Raw genomic sequence first — 18,129 nt, 5'->3', positions numbered from 1 at the left:
GTTTGTGATGGAGAATTAAGAGCAGAGAAAGTATTGGCCTTGTGATCAGTGGAGTCCTATAGGAGTGCAAGTGGTTGATACTTAGTGTTGTGGGGATGTCTTAAGATCAGCTTAGAACAAGCCTCAACACAAACCTCCATGGCCAAATTTTTTTTGTTTAAATCAACAGTACAATGCCTAAACACCTCGCAAGGACAGTCTACACAGATATACAGACAGGCCGAGAGAGAGAGAAAGAGAGAAAGAGTTGTGATGCTTTCAATGGAGAGTCTGAAGGGTGTCTGAGTTGCTAAATACATGACAGCCAAGCCTGATTGGTTGATTGCTGTTGGTCAACGTTCTGCTCTTTAAAGACTCTGCATCCTTCCAGTGTAGTGCACACACACACCATCATAACCATGGAAGTTCTGAAGTCTATGAAACTTCAGTCAGTTTAATTTTTACTGTTGTGTGTGTGCGTGTGTGCTGTTGTCCTCATATATGCCTTCCCATCTCTCCTGCTGTAGACATTTATGCATTTACACACACACACACACACACACACACACACACACACACACACACTTAAGACCACTTAAGTTTCACCGGCAACCCAGTAGCAAGAAATTGTTGCATAATTTTTAATTGCACAGAAAAAAAAATCTTAATATCCAATTTGGCCAAGTGATCCCTAATTATTTTTTTTGTTCAGAGAGAAACAGTTTGAGAGAGTATGGTGTGTGTTCACTACAGCATTACAGATGTTTTAAGAAACACACACAGTCCACAAACACACCTGGCCGACTAAAACACACAGATCCATAATTAGGTGCCACCTCACCCTCCCTCACAACCCTGTCAAGACTATTCCAGTCAATCAAATCAACACACACACACACACACACACACACACACAAAACTAAAGATCTGATCACTAATTCTCTCTCTCTCTCTCTCTCTCTCTCACACACACACACACACCTAAAGGTCTGATCATCACCACTCCACTTAATTCTGTGTGTGTGAATCAGTGTGTGTATTGAGAGAGAGAAGAGAGGAGAGGCCCTCCTGACTCAGCCATCTGTGACAGAGAATGCCACACACACACACACACACACACACACACACACACACACACAGGTCATGGTGCAAATGCTGCACAGAAAGCTTTAGAACTCCCCCAGATTATTAAAATTTTCTAGAAGACTTATATTGAGATGTTTCCACAATTCACAGAACCAAAAACATCTTAGTTCTTGAAACATGGATAAGACAGTTACATCAACACTCACTAACATACTATTACACCAAGGTTTATGCTAAGCAAATTACACAAATCTGACAATCTATTGAAATACATTTCACACCGTCCTTAAATAAGAATAACCGAAAAACTACTAGAAGGGGAAAAAACTAAGTACAGCAACTTTCAAGAGAAACACAACCTATCCAACCACTGGATAATATCAGTTAGGTTCCGAGAACAGACTACACTGACCCTATTCTTTGTGGTGTACATGTTAAATCTGTCAGCTAAAATGGCATCCTATCAAACTTTTGACTACAAACTTCAAAACCCCCTCTTATGTCTATATAATGCTCAAATCTAAACAAATAAGTACTATTAAGTTACCAAACTAAAAGTATAGGCTAGTACACAGTGGAAACATTTTGCTTTAATTTTTATCTACACACTTGCAGAAAAGTTCACCATACCAGGAAGTCCCCCCCTCATTCAATAAAAGTTTAACAGCTACCAAGGACAAAGTTACATCAGCCATTTAAAAAAGGATGGCACAACAGGAAATAAAATTAATTAGCAACACTCTCAAAGAACATTTATCAGTATTTCACGAGTGTATTAAACCAACATATCTCTCTAATCAACTACACTCTACTCCTGTCTTAATACACAACCCATGAACTGTCCTTATTGATATTGTAACAACATTCAGAAGAGAAAAAAAAGGGGGGGGGGGCATATTCAATATTTGCCATATTAAAGGCTTATAAAACACATGTTACATGACTATCAGACTAGAGATCATACTGCACAACTGCCTTGAGAGTAAACATCCTTTTTCCTTTGGGCTGAAATGACACTACATTGACCACTCTCTCAATTAGGCTACAATATATGACTTTAGAAACTACACACATAGATGGAGACAAAAGAGAGTGTGAGAGAGAGAGAGAGAGGCTAATGCCACCAGAAGATAGTATTTAATTAATGGTTATGAAAGAACAGACTTGATGCTGCAGATTGAGTGGCCCGCACAGTGCACTGTGGCTTGAGAGCCAAACTTATAGTATTGCACACATACACACACACACATCCAAACTTATAGTATTGCACACATACACACACATCCAAACTTATAGTATTGCACACATACACACACACACACATCCAAACTTATAGTATTGCACACATACACACACATCCAAACTTCTAGTATTGCACACATACACACACATACACACACATCCAAACTTATAGTATTGCACACATACACACACACACACATCCAATCTGATAGTATTGCACACATACACACACACACGCGCACACACACACACACATCCAAAAACACACAGCAGGAAACAGAAACTGCACGATCCATCTCACACCTAATTCTACAATTCAGGGTCGTAAGGCCACACCGTCACACAACACATGCACGCACACACCACCTCACCACATACACACACACAGTTCCAAACCCACCAACACCACACACCAACACAATTCCCAGGCCGCCACACACACTCCTAGGAGCTATGTGGCTGCTTTTTGAGGGGGCCAGGCATTTTCTATGCGAGTCCATGATGGGCTGATCTAGGCCTATCTGGGTGAGGAGCGAACATCCATCCGTCCAGCGCCTGCTGCCGTGGACGTAAGCTGGAGCCCCTCAGCCTGCTGTGTTTAGCAGCTCCATGCCTGGCAATGCTGGACCTCATAGCTGCGGTTTCACACAGGGGGCATTCCCTGCTAGTACAGAGAGAGCTGAAGCGCCGCTCACTCTCTGACCTCCCCTTCAAAACACACACACACACACACACACAGTGTGTGTCAGTTAACAAAGTACATGTGTGTGTGTGTGTGTGTGTGTGTGTGTGTGTGTGTGTGTGTGAAAGAGAGAGAGAGAGAGAGAGAGAGAGAGAGAGCGAGAGACCGGACTAAGTGATTGGTAACAGCATAGAAAAGCAAATGGGTTTTCTGGTTGAAGTGTTCCTGCATCATACTTAAACATATCCATTTAACTCACACATACGTTAGGCTAAATCAAACGAGGCAAACTCCACTGTAACTTATTCAGTCTGGCTACATCAAGACACTGAACATTAGTCTAAAGGCAAAGAAATGGGGCAAATTATTCTGGGCAAAATTATTAGGCCGTCATGACGTGCGCCCCAGGCACCAACTTTCGTTTTTAAAGATATTGCCGCTTTACCCCCCCTTGCTTATCCACACGGACACACAAGTTTGGATTTTGACGTTCACGTCTCTCTGTGCTAAATTTAGCTGAAGGCTATCCCATCGCCGATTCCGACGTGGGACAGCAATATCGCCGATGAAGAACAGGGAGACGGATAGAATGCCTCCCGCGGAGCTGAGAACGCCCCCCTGCTTTCGGATCGCCTGACCCCGGCTTGACATCACATGTTCTGGACAATGACCTTTACATCAATTAAGACAAAGCGCGGGTCACCGCCTCTCAATAATCACACACACACACATCCACACGCACGCACGCAGGTAACGTGTGAGATGTGTCGAAATAGGACAGATAAGGAATAGATAATAAAAACATGAGCAAAAAAAATCTATTCAGTTAGTTAAAAGTATTGCTGAGGGACACATAGTCCCTTGTTATATGGTCCTAAGCTGATAAGTACGACATTATTGATATGTAGGCAGCTATACGTGTGGAAGTATCTTCTGTTAAACGTAATTAATGAAAATCCTTAGACAGACAGGCCTGTTCGAGGGCAGCATCTCGCCGTGACGCTCCAGGGCTAAAGTACAACTCTAAGAAATAAAAATGGAAAAACTTCCCTTTCAACGGACAGTGAAATGACTACAAAACACTCAGATACGCGAATGAACACTGTAACTGTTGCCTCGACTAAGAACCATTTCCAAATCAATAGGAGGGGGAAAAAACTAACTTCCCCTTCCCCATTTGCCGAGGGAACGTGAGGGGGGCAGTTTAATTTTCAGCACAACGTCTTCAACTAAAACTGCAGCATTACAGTCACCACTTAGTCCTCACGAGTAAGTCTCCTAACTCACAAGTGACAAGCCATTCGAAAGGCAAGCTACGGTGCTGCTTATACTCAACTCCATCTCCTCTGTATAGGCTCTCATTCATTTCCCTCATATACTGTCGCAACGTGAATCGCCATAGGCACAAGTCTCTGGCACAGAAAAGTGCTTGTGACGCACTCAGCTTGGCCTGAATCACAGACAAAGCCAGACTGTCAAACGTTCCATTATTAGATACATAAAGGAAGAATGTTGCAACAATATGATACAGCAGATTGTTACATTGTGACGTGTACACACACTTTGTCTCAAATGGAACTCCGTTTCAACCATAAGCTAGGAAGCCAAGTCAGCAAGGTCTGAACGTAGCCTACTCACATGTATTACTTATGCAAAAATAGAAAAAGCGAAGAGAAAAAGCTTACAGGAGCATTTCACTGCCACCTTCTTCGCTTAAATACGTGTATGTCTAACGCAGCTCCCAATTGCTAAATTGTTCCTATTCCGTATCGCATTTGCTCCAAAATTCCCATCAGACTTTTACCCCAGAATACAGGCGTCCGTTTGAATTTTGCACTAAACGTACAGTTCACTGAAGTAAGAGATGCACTTACCTCAAAAGTTTTGCAATCTGGGAAGTCCACGGCATAAAAAAATGCCGCATTCGGTGAAGTCATTTTTTACTATAATCATTTTGACATTTGTGTCTTAGAAACTGATCCATCTGACTAAAATAATTTCCAAAATACTAAAACTGAATTCAGGGAAAGAGGAAAAACGCTTAAGAGGTCCAGGTGGTAGGCTGTGATGTGGTTGACAGGCTTGCAGGCAGTGCATTTCCGTGGTTCACAGTCAGAGTCGGCAATCCCGCTCAAACTGTACATTAAAATATGCCAAAAATACCCAAAATATTTCCATGAAATACCTTGACTATACTCACCTAAGTATGAACTAATTTTGAGAATTTTTAGGTATTTTTAGGTTGATCCTCTGAATTGTTGTGATTTTTCAAAAGAAAACAAAAAATGCAAGCACTTCTGTATTGCAGTCAGAAGTCAGACACTCCTTTCGTCTGGCTAACGATGCTAACAGCTAGCCAGCACACCATCTAACGTCTCCAACATACAATTTGCCGTCATTCCTCCCTTATTTAACACATTTTCCACTGCTCTCAAACTCCTGAAAACGATAAACATTTTTTGCGATTTTTTCCAACAACTAGCAAACAACTCAAAAAGGAAAAAATATGTGTCATTTCTGTAGTCAATCTACACCGAAGCTTCCTTGCGTTTCGGAGACGCTTTCCGCTGCTGTTGCCGCAATCGCCGCTCACTCGAAAATGGCGCCGAAAGCTCCACTCTTCATTCAAATTCGTTGGAGCCTCCCCCCTGCTCTAATTGGTCAGAGTGGGACTGAGCCCCCGGTCAAAGATTGGCTAACAGAAATGCACTCTCAAACCGGGTAGCAACCCACGTACAGTAGCTCTACACGGATAACGGAGAAAAATTTAACACTTGCACACCCATGGATAAGTTTTCATTTTTTATTCCAGGATAGTCTGGATCTGAGCATTAAAATCGTTGCAAAGCTTAAGGGAAGCTGGTCAATTCCAACCAGACAGAGCTCTGTATCTGAGTAGCCTATGCTATTTAAATGTAGGCTATATATTTGCGTCTCAGAGATTGGGAAATATTTGACTGATATGAAAGGCTAAACCAGGGGCCACTGAACAAGCGGTGGCGTCAGAAAGATGTCACTGATGAAATGTCAGTGGTTGTTGGTAGTGGTAGGCTACTGTAGATCGCTTGTGTCTGCGTGCGTGTGCATGTCTCTCTCTCTCTCTCTCTCTGTGTGCGCGCCCGCGTGCGTGCGCGCGCGTGGTGATGTTCACCAGCGATTTTCAAACCGCTCTATTGGCTGGCTGTGCTTGCAAAAACATTGCGATTAACAGTAGCTGGGGATTAAATGCACTGTTCCACTTCGTCTAATTTTGTGTTTTCGCCTGAAATTAACCACGATTGCTCTTTTGGCTGTAGCTTCACCCACATGTATCGCATTTAACTGTCTTGAAGGGGAACAGCCGAATTCATTGTTGTGTTGGACTGGGGATACTCGTCTTAAGACATTCGACTTATCAGACGCTGTTAAAAGCCTACTTGATTGTAAAGGACAGAAACAAGAAGAATGAATTAGGACTTGCTCCTCAACGGCCAGTTGCAGTTTACTGCTGCTGCCGCCGGTCTGCCACGGACGGTGCTGTGAAGGGATTGCACGAGTGACTCGCTCACCCCACAGGCATCGAGCGGAATGATTGGGAGAGCTGAGAGACGTCGGGCTCGCGATCGCACACGCCCCAATCCAATTATCCTGACTCAAACGGTTCAGCGCCACAAACACACGACCACGCGCAGGCTTCTCTATACTGAAACACTAACCGTCACGGTTGGAATAAGAAACCACGGTCAATGGAAGTAAGAAATATGGCTAAAGCAATAGCTGTGGCTGTTAGGCAGTCTGGGAGTCTGCAATCTAGCAGCAGTAGCCTATACGTTTTCAGGTCAGCAGCAGAGGAAGAAGTGTAGTTTTTATTCATCTGAGCCACACATCATGGATCTTCTCTCCATTGCTCACTCATTCTTCTAACTCCTTGACCATCAGCTGATCTAATCCTGTCCAAGGTGCATAAGGCCGGCCATAAATATAAAGCCATGGCGTGTGTGAGAGTCACAACTGCATGATTACTAGGGGTGTGCATTGACACTGCCCTCACAATTCGATTAGATTACGATTCACCAGGTCGATTCAATTCGATTATACGATGTATTGCAATGCATTGCGATGCATCAAAATTCTACTGCACACAACAAGGCAAATTTTGAGGTCATGAGGCAATACAAGCCGTCAGATATTAAACAGATTTTATTGGCTGCTATGTGTGTATTATCACTCTCCTGTATCTTTGACATAAATGTCATTAAATAATGGAATTTCACCATTTTAGGGGCACGGCTACTTGGCCTTCAGTTGGGCATATTTGGTGGGGGGCACAAAGGCCACATGTCAGGGCACCAAGGCCAAAGTTAACTATACAGTAGTAGGCTATAAAATGATCAAAGTTGTATTTAGCCTATTCACAGCAGTAGACCTGCATCACTGTAGCCAATGAAACATTACAAAAACATGAAACATGGCACATTACATAGAACTGTAAATCATCTGATCATCTAATATTTAGATATCAAGGATATATTTAACATTTATTTTATATTTGGCCTGTTATGAAATCATGTATTGAACAATTTAAGCTCAGTTTTAAGTTTTTAGTTTTTAGTGTTGTTGTTATGCTAGCTAGTGCTGCCGCTTAACATGTAGCTACAGGCTGCGCATGTCATTACAACGTTGCTCCGGAAATGCCCCCAGAAGTAATTGAAACTTCACAACTTTATTGTCCACTCAAGGCCAGAAAATAAACAGTGACATAATTTATTATGGCACGTTGCCGCATCGATGCTGAATCGTGCACGCATTGCAATGCATCGCCGAATCGATTTTTGTTGACACCACTAATGATTACAGTCACCCTGAAATGTAACTTCAGAAATGACAAAAGGTCATTATAAAACTTATAAGTTTAAATATAAGTTTTAAGCTACTGCCCATCGGCAAACAAACACCAGACAGTGATCAGGAGTCAACTCCAAACTGGAGCTGGATGCTATTCTACCTGACTGAGCAGGAACTTGTTACAGAGTGGACATCCTACGTGGGTCACCAAGAATTTTACATCCTTTCTCATAACCAAGATTTGCCATGTATGCAGTGAGTAGTGGGTATATGGCGTAGCACAAGATCCTGGGCCCTATGCATAGGCAGTCCTGATGGGCCCCTTATAATAAATATAATCAAATATATTCCAGACTTTTCAAGGGCCCTTCCTCCCCTTGGGGCCCTAGTAATCAGTACTGGTTTTAGCCCCAGTCAGACGCCCCTGAGTATATGAACAGCTAACTGTTCATTTCGGCCTAAAGGTTAATAACAGTTACACAAACAGATCACAAACAACTGTCAGATTAATTTAATGACATTTGCTCCCTCAAAATTACACACTTGAGCTCCACAACTGGTCAATTTAACTAAAATAGTTGTGAAGTCACCATGGCAACCTGCCAGAACACTGTCCGCTCCTGTTAGCCACCAAATATCTGGTATGACATGAGCACCCTCTGATGAAAGCTGAATATGGGCTACTGAATCAATAACAATACCAGTTGAATACTATATTATTACATTATTACACACAGTTTTATACATAGTTTTACTGCATAGTATTACACTTCTGTTTCTGACGTGGTGAAGCAGCAGTATCATCAATGGTTGGCCCAAGATCTAACCCCAAAGCTGCCATAGCGAGCCAGCGTCAGTTTGGACAACAACGGCTGATAATTACCAGTGACTTTACTTCACTTTTGCAGCATACAGGCACCTTATGCAATGTTGTAGAGAGAGGAAACAAGACAGGCCAAAGCATCAGGCACCTTATGCAATGTTGTAGAGAGAGGAAACAAGACAGGCCAAAGCATCAGACACCTTATGCAATGTTGTAGAGAGAGGAAACAAGACAGGCCAAAGCATCAGACACCTTATGCAATGTTGTAGAGAGAGGAAACAAGACAGGCCAAAGCATCAGACAAAGAGATGGACGGCAGACCTGCAGACACGAAATTCACACAGTTGAAGGAGGAAAGTAACTTGCATGGAGGAGCAGCATAGTGTCCAGAAGTGTGCCTGACATTAATAAGCTCTTTGGTGAGCAGTGTAAAAGACCAGACAGGTAATGTGTGTGTGTGTGTGTGTGTGTAACTAACTGATTCATGATAGGACCATTGGGTCACTGGGTTGCACAGCCCTTCAAATGTCTTGTTTTAACACCAACCCAACTACCCAGATGATGTCTGCTCCAGCTCCCAGACCTCAGCTTCACTGTGCACATCACTGATCAGAGTACTAAGATCCACGCAGAAAAGCATGCTGGGATACTGTTGCCCTTGCAGTGAGGGCCTTTTGGTATCCAGTCCAATCAGGGCCTTGGGGCGGGGGGGCCTGTTAAGTTAAGTACTCTATTTGTCCTCGAAGGAAATGTGTTCTCTGCATTTCACCATTCCAGAGGCAGTATACACACACACACACACACGCACACACACACACACACACACACACACACACACACATATAGACACACACTAGGATCTGTGAGCTCCAGAACACATTAGGAGCTCAGCACACACACACATGTGGAGTAGTGGGCAGCCCTCGATCCAGCACCGGCAGGTATGCAGCAGGGATTTCCCCATGAACAACTGGAGAGTGAGAGGCTGGCAGTAATGGAGTGGTTATCAGGTGAATTCTTGGTCAGCTGGTAATGTTTTGAGGCCAGGCTGATTACTGTGAGCTTAAAAAAGGGCATGATATTGCTGTCTGCATAAGTTCTTTGCTTCGGCCTACAGCGCGTGGGGAAGGGGCAGCTGGAGCTCTGTGTCTGTGTCCCGTGCGTGTGGCACGCGATCATCAACGCGCCATGCTTGTCATGCGCCTCCTGACATATGTGACTGCGCGCCAATGATGCACGTCTTCAACGCGCGTAAATGAGCACGCAGGAGTATGTCACTTCCTTCACTCAACATACGGTCCTGCGTTGACGCAGTGCGCGTATGTCCAGAGGGCCTTCCTACAGGTCGTAGCGAGAGACTTCTCTCTGTGGTGGGAAAAGCGGTACTGAAACGCACATCCAACAATACTGAAACGCACATCCAACAATACTGAAAGTAAAAATCAAAAAAAGAATGTCAGATGCTACCAGAAACTTTCATCCATAGATCCATAGATTTTTTGACAGGCATTTTAAAATCCTGACAAACCACAAGAAGGACCTGCTGCTCCGACACTTGGTCCAACTCACACATACTACATGCACAAACACAGACACAACACAACACAACAATTTTTGGGCAGCCGTGGCCCACTGGTTAGCACTCTGTACTTGTAACCGGAGATTAGTGTGTGCTTCACCTCACTGTGTGTTCACTGTGTGCTGTTTGTGTTTCACTAATTCACCGATTGGGTTAAATGCAGAGACCAAATTTCCCTCATGGGATCAAACAAGTATATATACTTATACAACACAACACACACGCATGCACTCACGCACGCAGGCATGCTTGCACGCAGGCACGCACGCACACACACAGTGGCCAGATCCTTGGTCAAACTCGCACAAACACAGACACAACACACACACACAGTGGCCAGATCCTTGGTCTAACTCACACATACTACATGCAGTACAGAGAGCAGTGGAGTCCAAGCTCTAGCTTCAGGAAGCTCTCTCAGACTCGTCTCTTCTGAACTCACCTACCATTCTACAGCTCCCCGAACACTCGGAACACTGTCCAGCGGGTACAGCACAGCAACGGCACTTCTGTGCTCTGAAACAAGCAAGATTGCACACACCATAGTCAGAGTTCAATAGTGGTGAATTTTGATGGCAGTGTGCTGTGACAACTACTAGGCTATTTATTTTGCCCTAGAACCCAGCGGCTAACGCAGTGCAAATCACTTCACACTGAAAGGGACTTCACACCTACACTTCTGTACTGTGCACTTCTTCTGTCTACGCTCTGTGTCATGTGGATCGTTGTAAGTAGTAGGCTACTTAGTGTTTACTCTCAGCAGGTGTCTCGACTTAATGATGCTTGATTGTTGTCCTACACTGTAAGTCACTTTGGATAAAGGCGTCTGCCAAATGAAGAAATGTTTAAGTAGCACAACATAGGAATTTCCCCTTTCATATATTTTCAACATGCTGGGTAGGGTAGCCAAATTAGTCTACAACTGACTAAACAGGCATTTTCCTACCCGCAAGAACATCAGGCGTTCCGGAACCACATTGGCTCATTCTCCTTAATGAGCAATGAGCTTGATGCAGTTATTTTAAGGTAAAAGAACAGGGTATTGCTGTAATTATGCTTGATTGTTGTTCAACACTATAAATCGCCAAATTAATAAATGTCAGTGTAAGTGTACATACACACTGACACACTGGTTTCAAATATTCAGCTGTCTGTGGAAAAAAAATCAGACACTGACATGATTGGCCACTGCGAGCATCAGACACTGACATAATTGGCCACTGTGAGTATGACACACTGACATGATTGGCCCCTACAAGTATGACACACTGATATGATTGACCCCTGTGAGTATCAAACACTGATATGATTGGCCCCTACGAGTTGAGACACTGACATGATTCCCTACAGTCCTGCAGGTGTCCAGGAATGATCCGAAGGGGAAGCGTGAATCATTTCTTAGTCTGATCAGATTCACACTGAAGAGTGAACATGCCTCTTCCAGGCTTTGTACTGTATGGGACCTGGCACAGCAGGATTATATGGTGGCATCCTATACAGCAGGATTATATGGTGGCACCCTAATCAGCAGGATTATATGGTGGCACCCTAATCAGAAGGATTATATGGTGGCACCCTATACAGCAGGATTATATGGTGGCACCCTAATCAGCAGGATTATATGGTGGCACCCTAATCAGAAGGATTACTGTTTATGGTGGCACCCTAATCAGCAGGATTATATGGTGGCACCCTATACAGCAGGATTATATGGTGGCACCCTAATCAGAAGGATTACTGTATATGGTGGCACCCTAATCAGCAGGATTATATGGTGGCACCCTATACAGCAGGATTATATGGCGGCACCCTAATCAACAGGATTATATGGTGGCACCCTAATCAGAAGGATTACTGTATATGGTGGCACCCTATACAGCAGGATTATATGGTGGCATCCTAATCAGCAGGATTATATGGTGGCACCCTATACAGCAGGATTATATGGTGGCACCCTAATCAGCAGGATTATATGGTGGCACCCTATACAGCAGGATTATATGGTGGCACCCTAATCAGCAGGATTATATGGTGGCACCCTAATCAGAAGGATTACTGTATATGGTGGCACCCTATACAGCAGGATTATATGGTGGCATCCTAATCAGCAGGATTATATGGTGGCACCCTATACAGCAGGATTATACGGTGGCACCCTAATCAGCAGGATTATATGGTGGCACCCTATACAGCAGGATTATATGGTGGCACCCTATACAGCAACATAATACAGCAACATAATATGGTGGCACCCTATACAGCAACATAATATGGTGGCACCCTATGCAGCAACATTATGGAGCCACTATTTCACTATGGTGGAACACAATCACACCATCTCTATCTTTACATTCAGTGGCCTTTGTCTTCAGCTTGTTTGGCATACACTATATGCACTCAAATCCTTCATAGGAGTTCAAGTCATATTTTCCACACCATATCCTTCATGCAGATAGCATAGCTGAGAGTGACAGGAAGCAAATGGGAGAGAGAAAGAGAGAGAGAGAGCGAGATGATTGGAAAATGACTGGTTGGAATCAGACTCTGGGTTCCAGTCGACACTGGGACCGGTACATGGCCAGGCCGGGCAGCTGCAGCTCCCCCCCTCAACATCAGTATTCCAACAGCACAGGGCCTAACCCCAGCCAGCAACACAGTGGCCCTAACCCCAGCCAGCAACAGCACTGGGCCTAACCCAAGCCAGCAACACAGTGGGCCTAACCCCAGCCAGCAACAGCACAGGGCCTAACCACAGCCAGCAACAGCACAGTGGGCCTAACCCCAGCCAGCAACAGCACAGTGGGCCTAACCCCAGCCAGCAACAGCATTGGGTCTTTGTGAGAGTTCGCTCTTATGGTTTGACTGACTGGGGCACCATGTTTGGAAACCAGAGCCAGTCATTTAACCCAGGGCTGGTTGGGGGGCACAGATACGTTCGGGAATTGAACCCGAGGGACAGTGGGTTCTCTGGGACAGACTGGGCCACATCTATCTACACCAGGCCTATGCCCATGGTGTGCATGCACGCCCAACATATCTACAACAGGCCTATGCCCATGGTGTGCATGCACGCCCAACATATCTACACCAGGCCCAGGTCCTGGAGACAACACTGATGGAATTAAACATTTTGTGCATTCAGTTGATAAAGAACATGTTTATCTTGCTCTCAATCAGTTGTTAAAAAATCCATCTTTCTCACACACACACACACAGACACACACACATACACACAAAAGAAAATGTGTGAAAGTTTGTAAGTTTAAATTTAGTCTCACTCAGACTGAGAGGGGGTGCATGGCTTTCTCAAGGTTATCAGTTCAGTTTCACAATACAAACCAGACAGCATATGTGCTTTGGATACTTTCTGCTGAGAATATGCCCTACTTCATTCACTTTCCATGTTCACCGACTGTATGTTTACATGTCTTTGACAAGATTGCAATATATATGTATTGTATCTCTTTCGAGAGAAAGAGGGCGAGAGAGAGAAAGACAAGTCCAGACAAATCCCGCCCAGCCTTTTTGACCCCGCCCCTTTACAGCTCGTCTCAGGTGACGTAACCCTTTTCCAAATATAGCATGTTGCTGATGCACAGGCAGCCTGTGCAGTGGCAGAGGCAGCTGTCACTCAGCTGACGTCATGGGGTTTGGTGTTATTATTGTAAACAGCCTGCCAAGCTTTCCACGAGCCGAGGCTAAGCACTCCTTTGTTCACGCGCAGAAGAGATCAACAACAAAAGACATAAGACACACGCAGCTTCTCTTCCCCTCTCCTCCGTACCAGAAAATAACCAAACAAAAATTAACTAGGTTGTTTTGCTGAAAGCTAAAACTTGTGCGTTCATTCAGAGTTTGGGCATGTCGATTGTTCACTCAGCACCGTCTCATACAACTCAACCGGCAACTCGACTCTTCGCTCAGACTTGCAGCAAACCATCACATTTCACACTTTTAGCTAGACGGGATAAATATCAGATTACTTTACTTAACTTGTCATTTTACCGAGGCCACCTGATTACTATGCCATATTGTTAAGAATCCTAGATTACCCCATAAGATCTTTCAACTGAACAGTCGGCAAAACAAAAACAACACTGTGACACTGGCTTCACCGTGAATGCATATACTATGTTAATAGTGTCCCAGTCAGACACGGACCTCTTGAAATGCTTGGTGAGAAATAATTCAAATGCTTCCTTTAATTGTTAGGCGTAGACACAAAAGAATCTGTGAATTGAACAGAGACATGTTTCATGACATGTTTGAAGAACTGCACCCCCAAACAGGTCGAACACAAACTCTGCTGTTTACAATCAATCGCTGTTTGATGCGGAAGACTAGCCAACCCATGTTTATCGCACACACAATCAGGGCATCCCCGATAAATTACCTTTAAAGAAATCGGTATGATTACTTACCTAGGTGAAATACTCCGTCTATCAAAACAGACGGAGTAAAAACATAATGGTTGAAGTCCCAAACCAACACGGACATTGTCCCCCCCTTACTGTTGTTACAACAGTCGCTGTTGAGGAAGTTCTCTTTTTGTTCCAGTATTTATACGTAGCTAGCTACAATGTTGCGCGCACAGGAGGCGGAGCGGTGCACTGCCACTTCACGAGAGAAATACAAAACGACCGAGCGCGCGACCTCGCATGGGCTACACGGGACAAAACAACTTTAAACATCCAATTATAAAGACCAGAAACCAATCAGACATAACACACCGCCACGGTCAACCGATTATTACTATCAACATCTGTTTTCCAAGGAATGGGAATCGTCCGAGCGGGATGCGCACATCGCGTAGCCGATTGGGACCCGGTAGACTATGGAAACGCCACGGCACTTCCACTCTGACGAGCACTTATAACTCATTGTGTGTATAGAAACATAGCCAGTGTGGTCATGAGTTAAGCAGTTCTCATGTCAGCTTTTTAAATTCGACTACAGATGTACGAAGAACAGGCACAAAGGGGCGCGAGGTCTTGTTAGAGAATATTGGTTGTGTCGAGCCGTGAGGTTTTGTGGTTACAGTGGAGTTGCATCAGGAAGTTGTTATCACAGGTCTGCTCAAACAGTCCATCTCCAGTCACCGTTTTAAGCATCAGCCTTGCGGAATGAAACACTTCACGATGTGTTTCTGATTTTTAGTTTTGTGACACTAACGGCAATCTATGCGCAATGCTGTGTTGTCTGTTATTCGCTTCTTAACTACGTCCTCCTCACTTGCCCAGCGGAGTGTAAAGACTTATTTTCGTATTCTCCGTTCGTTTCTCTAAACTCAACTGTCCGCCAAACCGATTTGTGATGTGTTCAAGTTTGTAATTCAGACATCAACGGGAAAGTTCCATTAAGAAGTACATTCGAAGGGAAATGCCTGTTTAGGCTATTGATCCGCGAGAATGGACTCGTTATACCGATGATTATGACATTCCTCATATTGTAGTGTAAATGTCTCAACAACCAATAAACTAGTTTATGTACGAAACCTTAATTACGCCTGAACAGAAGTCGAGCCTTAATGAACTTCGCGTGTGTGCCATGACGGAGACACAAAAAATAGCCCAAATAGATTAACTTTTCTGTCTGCTTCTTCGGCAGACAGTTGGTGATGGTCATTTGGTAGGCTATAACGAATAAGCATTGGTGTCTAATCTGGTTTGGCGCATGGAGCTCTTTTTTTCCAAAGCGCACCATCCGCTTCAGAAAGAGAGCCACCCTCTGTTCACGCCGACAGATTTGGACATGGCGGTGTGCTTTAGCTAATGGAATAAAGTGATGACTAAAATAAATGAATTACCGTCAGCCAGCGGTGCAGCTGTGTCGCTAAACTTAGATCCCATTTAAATGCTGAGAACATCAACTTTGAAGCAATAAAATTGCCTGCACACATACACACCCATACTCTCTCTCTCTCTCTCTTTCTGTGTGTGTGTGTGTGTGAGAGAGAGAGAGAGAGAGAGAGAGTTTCTTAAATAGAGTTATTCTGTCTTACTTGCCCTGTGGGTGAAACATAACCTGTAAATCCTTGGTCAGTAAAGTGAAGAAATCTTAATTAGTCCAAATAGAATCTGACTATGGAACCCATCTGACCCTGTTGTGATCCATTTAAAGTTGACTATACCATGATGGCAGCACCATTTAGTTTACCAGTGGGCCTATTAATGAAACAGAATATTCAACAGTGAATAATACAATTTCCAAATATGCTTCACAGTTCACATGGCCTATGATGTCACCTAATTTGAGCAGTACTGAATGAGTGGAGTAGGCCCTGTGTTCTGTCACAACTCCTCAACACTTAAACTCTGCGTCTGCGCAAATAGGCCTAGCCTACTCAAAAGCTGCTGTCTTAAGAGGTAATATCGCATATCGGCTAAAGGGCCGGTTTGCTCGCATGGATCAAGACAGTACAGTCCTTAAAGCGAGCTGTAATGACCACCTCCATTGAAAGACGCTGTAGGCTCGATGAATATCACAGGGAAACCGGTCCAGAATGTCGCAAAAAGTTGTTATAACGCTTTATTTTGAAGAAGTGAGCCCCATTCTGAAGTTTGATTTTGAAAACGTTCAGCTTTTTCTGGCGGGGGAAACACATGGACCGCGCGGGGTGTTGACACAGCTGAGGAGAAGCTGTCACGTTTTTTCCACAGATTAGGCCTACCTGCACGCGCTTTTCACCCAAACACACTGACGAGAGAAAGAGAAAACATAGACGTCACCCGAACTGAAGCGGGTGGGATGGATGTGATGTCGAGTGCCTCAACTTTGCATTTTGTTAAGTTGCTTTTTTTTTTTACTTTACAAGCCTTTTGCACAGGTGCAAGTTTCAGGCCCGTGTGCAGCCTTTCCGTAGCCTGGAAAACATGTGAAGCGTTTCGAGAAATACAAATTCTAGGCTATTTTAACAGATGGATAAAGCATGAACGATGACTCCCTCCGAAGTGGGCTTTATTTAACTGCTAGTTAGAGCACACAAGAAAGAGATACGACAAGCGTTCAGTTTAGAGAGGAAGATAAGTATTTATTTATCTGTTTTGAATCGTTTCATTCGTAAATACAGCCCAAATGTTGGAGAGATATAACAGCGCAAAATCTTAAAATGCATTGTAATTTGGCTGACATAAATAGTATGCATTTAATTAGCCAACCGATATTTACCTACAAGCTAGCATACATGAAACAATTAGTTAGACACATTTTTCTAGGACAACCACCAAATAACCGAGGAAAATCCATTACAGTTTTGCTTGTTTAACAAACCTTAAAATTATGTAGTTTTTCCATCAAACAAGCTAATTTCAGACGACTTGATTATATAGCCTAAATAGGCTATTTGAAGTGTCCAACGATCTCTGGTAGTACATTTTAACAGCTTCGAATTCGACGCCTCAATTCTGATTTGAGCATGAACGAATTGTTCGAGATACACTCACTGGAGATTATCGTAGGTGAGTAAGATCTATCAAATATCATGGTTTTGGCACAGACTCTCAGCCCAATTGTCTGTTTTAATTTGGGAAACAAATCGCATATATCATGCGTAAAAGGATCTTACATGCTCGCCCGAGACCCTTAACATTTAACAACAAAATGAAAACTAAAAAAAAATATTAGTAGTCTACTCAACATGTGTGTGTCTTCTGCATTATGCACTTTCAATTAAAAGCACACTGATGTGAAACGAAATGTAAATTGTTATTTGTTAAAACTAATTTAAACATTTTAAGTATTTATGAAGCCAACATACCATCCGATTGATTCTCGAGGTGGAAGATGTTGTAGGCTACACTTATCTCGAATTGTCCGCATCGTAGGCTAATGAGGTACGTCTCGGCCTACACATTTACAATAGCGTGCATAATGTGGATTGCGAAATAGTTAGGCTATTTGGTCATTGTGATAAAG

The 18,129-nt window shown here is 43.6% G+C and overlaps 1 long non-coding RNA gene across 1 annotated transcript; it reads right to left on the bottom strand.

The window, feature by feature from the left end:
* Positions 1 to 8,309: 8,309 nt before the first annotated feature.
* Positions 8,310 to 14,799, bottom strand: LOC125291993. Its single transcript, XR_007193115.1, has 3 exons — positions 14,637 to 14,799; positions 10,662 to 10,731; positions 8,310 to 10,065 (listed from the first exon to the last, which is right to left on the bottom strand). It is a non-coding gene; the product is annotated as an uncharacterized LOC125291993 (long non-coding RNA).
* Between the last annotated feature and the right edge of the window lie 3,330 nt (positions 14,800 to 18,129).

Source organism: Alosa alosa, chromosome 3 (assembly GCF_017589495.1).
Source record: "Alosa alosa isolate M-15738 ecotype Scorff River chromosome 3, AALO_Geno_1.1, whole genome shotgun sequence".
In the NCBI taxonomy this organism is placed as follows: Eukaryota; Metazoa; Chordata; class Actinopteri; order Clupeiformes; family Clupeidae; genus Alosa; species Alosa alosa.
The sequence above is the reverse complement of the archived record's forward strand: the minus strand, read 5'-3'. Positions and strand labels throughout refer to the sequence as shown.